The sequence below is a fragment of the Canis aureus genome, chromosome X (genome assembly GCF_053574225.1).
Source record: "Canis aureus isolate CA01 chromosome X, VMU_Caureus_v.1.0, whole genome shotgun sequence".
NCBI lineage: Eukaryota > Metazoa > Chordata > Mammalia > Carnivora > Canidae > Canis > Canis aureus.
Window position 1 is genome coordinate 32,204,810 of NC_135649.1, and position 7,359 is coordinate 32,212,168.

The following is a 7,359-nucleotide window of genomic DNA, read 5'->3' on the forward strand; positions in this document are numbered from 1 at the left end:
TAGAGCCAGCCTTTCTTTTCTGTCTTCCTTTTTTTTTTTTCTAAAGATGTTATTTATTTATCTGAGAGTGCACGAGAGAGCACAAGCAGTGGAGATGGAGAAGCAGGCTGCCTATCCAGCAGGGAGCCCAATGTGGGACTCGATCTCTGGACCCCGAGATCATGACCTGAGCCGAACGTAGACGCTTATCCGACTGAGCCACCCAGGCACCCTGAGAGTCAGCCTTTCTTAGGGAGTTGGATAGCTGTGCCATCGGCATCTCCTCACTGAGCAGAAGGAATCCAGAGAGGCCTAGAATGGTGTGGTCTGTGGACTGATGCCAGTCCAACAGGATAAGAAAAGAAATTGAGAGCTTAGAAGCATTTATGGAAATTCTATATGACTGCGGCATTGAAGCACATGATACATTTTTTTTTATCTTACTAAAGTATCTGCTCGTGACAGATTGGAAATTAAAAAAAAAAAACTTCTCTTTCACCACAGATCATTTGAAAAGCACTAGTATAAACAAATCCTGTGCACCACCCATGCCCATGGTCTGTCATTTTGAGAGCGGGAGTGGGCAACTCCAAGCCAGAGGAGTGGTGAGCTGCCTGCAAGTGGTTCCCAAAGGATTCTAGGAGTGACTTGATTCATCCTGGGTTGAACCTGGTGATGAGGGTTTGTGGAAAACAATAAGGGCCTGACCCTGTTCCTCTCAGGGGTTCTCCAAAGAGGAGGAGGCAGTTGGCTTTAGATGATATAATGATGCTGCCTTTATTTATTTTATGATGCTGCCTTTTTAAAAAAAGATTTTATTTATTTATTCATGAGAGACACAGAGAGAGAGAGAGAGAGAGAGGCAGATGGAGAAGCAGGCTCCATGCAGGGAGCCCAACTGGGACTCAATCCTGGGTCTCCAGGATCAGGCCCCAGGCTGAAGGCGGTGCTAAACTGCTGAGCCACCCGGGCTGCCCTATGATGCTGCCTTTAAAGATCCAGTGTCATTTTTATTTTGAGGGCTTGCTTGGTGGTACTCCGATGACCATCCATCAACAGAGGGCATCGATGCACCGTCCTCAAAGTCCACACCTGCCACTGCTGTCCTCAGTTTTAATGGGCATTGCCATCTCTCCAGATGCAGCTGGACATGACCCATTAACTGCTGTGGAACAGGATAGTGGGAACTAGAACTAGATTGTAAAGTGAGTTTTAAGGGGCTAAGCTAAAGGTCCAGGCATGTGACCAGACTCCGGCCTTTCCCTTCCACTCTGCCAGAGTGACTGCTACCTATCCCAGCTCTGCTCCTCCAGGCAGCTCTGCCTGACTGCTCAAATCCTAATCACTTGCCCCTTCACAGGACCCTTGCAGTCTGGAACGCCCAACCCAACATGTTATCATATAGGAGCCTGGATGGTTCTCAGTGACTGACATCTCAATGTCCCAGCTGGGTGAAAGGTCCCCAAAGCAAGCATAGGGGAAAAGGCAATAATTTAGCGGCCAGAACTGAAGCATGATGGGAGGGGACACAGAGGGGCTGCCCAGTTATCAGAACGGAGGTCTGAAGTTAGGGCTGGCTCAGCAGTAGGGTGACCCCAGGCAGAGTCTCAGAGTACGGAGCTGGAGCTGCTTCTTCTTCTTTTAAAGATTTTATTTATTTATTCATGAGAGGCACATGGAGAGAGGCAGAGACAGAGGCAGAGGGAGAAGCAGGCTCCCTGTGGGGAGCCCAATACGGGACTCCACGGGACCCTGGGATCACACAACCTGAGCCAAAGGCAGATGCTCAACCATTGAGCCACTTGGGCACTCCTGGAGCTGAAGCTTCTGTGGTGTCCCTCTGTCTCTGGTGTCCTTCTGGCCTAGAGCCTGGGGCAGGCCTGAGCCCATCGCTAGAGGGTTGGTGGATCCTTGGAAACTGGCTCCAGCCACAGAGTGGGGCGGAGTAGAGTCTGGAAACTAGGCAGGACCTGAGCCCCCATTGCTCCTTAGGCTGGCATTCAAAGCCCTCCACAATCTGATCCCATCATAATGGTAACAGTTAACATCTGGTGAGCACTTCCTAGGTTTACATGTATTAACTCATTGAATCCCTCAACTAACCTCATCGGAAGATTCCATTATTGTCTCCATTTTACAGATGGGAAAATTGAGGCACAGAGAAGTTCAAAGGTTAAATGACTCACCCAAGATTGCACAGTTAATAGTGCAGTTGGGATTCAAACCCAGGCAGTGTGGCTCAAAGGGCAGATGTTTAGCCAATAGTTTATACTGTGAACTATTTGCCTTATTATCACGATGAGCCTTCAATGCCTAAAACTGAAGGAGAGGCTCTAATGGTGGAGATCTCAGACCTGGGAGAGCCTGACAGGGGAGAGAATGCTGGTCTTGGAGTCCTTTCCTGGAGGCACACTCAACTCTGCCATCCGAGCCCTATGTTTCATGGCAGCTCCTCTGGGAGACCATCCTGCCTCTTGCATGAAGTACATGAGGGAAGATAGCTCCTTACTTGGGCACTCGTGGCATCTTCCCGAATGACTCAAGGCCTCCAAGCCTTGGCCTCAATGTTTCAGCCACCTTGTAAGGTCTGAGTTCACTTGAATATTGTTCTGACTCGGGTGGGCAACGATCTCAATGGAAAGCATTTTTGGATTTACTTTGTATCATCCTTACTTGTCATTTGTCCTGGCTCTGGAGATTAAGAAACAGGGCCTGTCTTTGAAACTAATTATACACTATATGCTAATTAATTGATTAAAAAAAAAAAAAAGAAGGGCGGCTGAGTGGCTCAATCTGTTGAGCATCTGACTTTGGCTCAAGGTCATGATCTCAGGTCCCTCCTCAGCGGGGAGCCTGCTTCTCCCTCTCCCTCTGCCCCTCCCCTCATTTGTGCTCTCTCTCTCTCTCTCTCAAATAAATAAATAAAATCTTTAAAAAGAAAAAAGAAACAGGGCCTGTGCTTTGATGGCACCGAGTCTGTGGCTGTCACCTGTGCATTCCATGGCCTTGTGGAAATCATAACTCTGTTCTCCTCTACCGGTTAGGGCAGGTGTGGACGGTCTCTTACAATTGGTCTGCTAAGAGCACAATCTCTCTGTCTGATGTGCTGGGTTTGCTTCAGGTTGGTAGAGGGGGCAAGGAGGGCCTCAAGCTCAGCATGGCTCTCAAGAGAAGACACTGTTCTTGGATTAGCTCTTCCAGTGAATGGCTAGCAGTGCCCACAAACAGCAGAGGAAGGGAGAGGGACTGGTCCCAGGGCCATCGCTGATTTGCCTGCCATCCTTGGCATGCATGCCGCAGGTTGTCAACCCCTTGAAGGAAAACAACCCTGCCTGGCCCTGGCAGGACCCCCTGGAGGGATCGGGGTCAAATGCCTGAAGCCTACAGCTCAGTATTACCTATCAAGAGTTGGTTCCTTTTTATCTGGCAGTAAGAATCTGCCCCGATTTGGCCCCCTCATTCCAGTTTGGCCAGCTGGCATCATCGAGGGTTCTGTGGCTAGGGTCCCCTGGCAGCCGGTTTGGCAAGAGCAGGCTGTGAAGAATAGTCACTTGATTTGTTGTTTCCTGTCTGCCAGACGCTCAGAGCTGCTGGAAATCCACACGGATGCAACAACTAGACATGGTTTCATTCATCGAGATCCAGGGGGAGGGGACACACTCCTTCCAAAGACGATAGGACCCACAAGCCTAATCTAGCAAGTCGGGGAGGGTAGGTTTCACACTTCTCCACACATTTCAAAGTATAATTAAATGTCGGGGCTGCCTCATGCATCTCCTTCTGTGCTCATATAACACTTGTTTCTCGGAGCTCCTGGGGACTGAAGATTTTGTAAAGGAACAAAACAGACCAAACACAGATGCAAATTATTCATATTTGTGAGTGAAAAATAAGTAAGACACCAGATTGATGAGGCTTTGTTAGCAATGCAGGCATTTGATTCTAGGCTGCAGGAACAGTGGGACAGTGTCCAGAGCAAAGGGGGGGGGGCACGAGAAGGTTGCTCTCCACGGGACTGGCCAGACCCCACCTGGAACATGGTACTCAGGTTTTGGAGCCCATTCGTGGGAGTGGCCAGGAGTGGAGGGACTCTGATGAGAAACAGCTGAGAGAAACTGAGACTGTTTAGCTGGAGGAGGAGGAGGCTCACGGGGGAACATGACAGCTGCCTTTATAAAAACAAAGGGCTGGCCCATGGGAGAGCTGGAGGGGACTCAGAGTGGAGGAGTGTAGGGTGGGCTTTGGACTCAGGACCCCCAGCTGAATTCATGGCTCTGCAACTTACCAAGGCTGCTCCCTTCGGTAAGTCACTCAATCTCCCTGAGCCTCAGTTTCTCCATTGGTGCGAGGAGGGGAATAATGTCGTGCTGTTGTGAAGATTCAGTGAGAGGTGGTCTATTAAAGAGTGCTTGAAATCTGCAAAATCCTTGGCGATTTATATTCCTGTGAGTTTCTGTGGCAGCAGAGCACAGAGCGCGGTGCCCTGGCTGAAACTGAGAGGGAGACTGGCGCCGTCCCATTGATTACAAAGAGCTACCTAACCCACAGAGAGATCTTAACATGCAAATAGCTGCTTTGTGAAGGAGCCAGTTCATCATCACTGGAGATGTTCAAGCAGAGGCTGGACCAGTATTTTCTGGAAGGCTGCAGGGGGGAATTCCTGCATGCAGAATAAAGTTGGAGCGCATTATTTCTTCTTCTTTTTTTTTTAACTTTATTTTTTTAAGTGATCTCTACACCCAACGTGGGGCTTGAACTCACAACCCCAAGATCAAAAGCCGCATGCTCTTCGGACTGAGCCAGCCAGGAGCCCCAGAGTGCATCAGTTCTCAGGTCTTTTCCAACCTTTAAAAGGCTTGAAGATTCTTTTTTTTTTTTAATTTTTATTTATTTATGATAGTCACACACACACACAGAGAGAGAGAGAGAGAGAGGGAGAGGCAGAGCCACAGGCAGAGGGAGAAGCAGGCTCCATGCACCGGGAGCCCGACGTGGGATTCGATCCCGGGTCTCCAGGATCAGGCCCTGGGCCAAAGGCAGGCGCCAAACCGCTGCGCCACCCAGGGATCCCAAAAGGCTTGAAGATTCTATACTGAGTCCCTGCACAGGCCTGTGACTATAAGGAATTGTGCATGCTCCACTTCTGCATTGGGTCTCTTTCCCTCCCGCTTTTTTGCGATTCCTTGCCTAGCAGTTGGCCCCTCTCTCCTCTCATCAGCTTTTCCTTCTCCATTAGATCTTTTCTATTCGCACACACATATGCTGTTTATTCTCCAACTGAAGAAAAAGAAAACCGATTTCCTCTAGCTGTTGCCTAATTTCTCTCCTTCCCTTTTTTTTTAAACAGTTCAAAAGAGCTGCCTGAGTTTGCTGCCTTTCATCTTTCTCCTCCGGGCCTCTCTTGTACATACTCCCATCTGGCCTTTGCCCCCACCACTACACCAAAAGATGTTCTTAAGATCATTGTGAGTTCATAGACAAAATATATATTGGTCTCTGCCCCTAGTTCCTGGCACTGAGCTCCTGAAACCTTTGCAATTTTTTTAAAGATTTTATTTATTCATGACACACACACACACACACAGAGGCAGAGACATAGATAGAGGGAGAAGCAGGCTCCATGCAGGGAGCCCGATGTGGGACTTGATCCCGGGACCCCAGGATCATGCCCTGGGCCAAAGGCAGGCACTAAACCACAGAGCCACCCAGGCATTCCACCTTTGCAATTTCTTAAGTTCCTAAGCACAAGGAGCATCTGTTGTGCTATTGCAGTGACTCTGAGTGGACACCTGGATGGCTCTTGGATGGGGGGCTGGTCACCAGAAAGACCAAGCCATGATTGGCTTGGGATTTTCAGCCTCAACCCCATCCTCCAGAGAGGGGGAATGGGGCTGGAAATGGAGCTAATAATGGACTGTGCCTACATGAGGATGGCCCCCTAACATTCCAATAGTAGGGGATTCAGAGAGCTTCCAGGTTGGTGAACAATACATCCATACACATCCACACCGGAAGGGTGAGGTGTCCCAGTCACCTGGAGACCTGGAGCTCCTTGCCCGTGTATCTCTTCACCTGGCTGGCTGGTCATCTGTGTCCCTTATCATATCCTTGAATAAACTGGTAAATGTGTTTCCCTGAGTTCTGTGAGCCGCTGTAGCAAATTCATGGAACCTAACATGGGGAAAGGTTATCAGAACTTCTGGTCCATAGCTGGTAGATCAGAAACACAGGGAAAAGCCTGGGCTTGTGACTGGCACCTGAAATTGGGGGGACAGTCTTCTGGGCTAAGCTCTTAGCTCCTGGAATCTGATGCCATTTGTAGGTAACTACTGTCCAAACTGAGTTGGATTCCTGGACACCGTACTGGTGTCCACGGATTGCTTGCTGGTGTGGGGAAAGACCGCCACCTCTGGCGACCAGAAAGGGGCAGAAGTGAAGCGTTCTCCGTGAAGGCAAAGGAGACACACAGGAAAGAACCTGGTTTGCCCCTGGAGTGGAAGGAATAAAACCGAGGTTTTCGCTATACAATCACCAACGATTTATATGCTGCCGAAGCCGAGGATCAGTTTTCTCCATCTTCCTGACTTATCCCTTCTGCGTAGTCCGTAAAGTTGACCTTTCCCTTGCTCTCCAGGACATCGCACTCTCCTGGCGTTTCTCCTACCCCACTGGCCCTCAGCCCCCTCACGCTGCCCTCCTCGCCCGACTTCTAAACAGTCTGCGGGGCTGTGTCCTCCGAGCCTTTCCTCCCCAGTGTTTCCTAGCGGTGTCCTCCAGGCCGCGGCTTTAAATAGACGCTGAAGGCGGTTCTTGCCTGCGGATGCAGGACAGCTCCATGCTCGCATCTCCAGCCCAGAGGCCTCTGCCGTGAACTCCACACCTGGGTGGTCAGCCTTGACGTCACCGCCTGGATGTTTAACTGCCATATCATATTCGGCAGGCTCCACACCAGATCCTCCCCACCTTGCCCCCAAACCGCTCCTCCGGCAGTCTTCCTCATTCTGCAAATGGCAACACCATGCTTTCAGTCCTGCAAGTGAAAACCTCGGGGTCATCTAGCACCCCTTGTCCAATTCATCAGCAAATCCTGTCAGCTCTGTCTTCAACATGCATCCACAACCTAGCCTCTTCTCACTTCCCGGTAAAACATAAATCAGACCACGACTCCTCTCTCTGCTCAGAACGGCCCAATGGCTCCAACTTTTTTTTTTTATTTTTTATTCATCTGAGAGGCAAGCCGGCAAGGGGGAGGTAGCCATGGGTAGAGGGAGGAGGCCCAGGCAGGGTGGGGGCAGAGGCAGAGGGAGGGGCAGACTCCTCACTGATCTGGGAGCCAATCTGAACTCGATTCTAGGACCCTGGGGTCCTGACCTGAGCCCA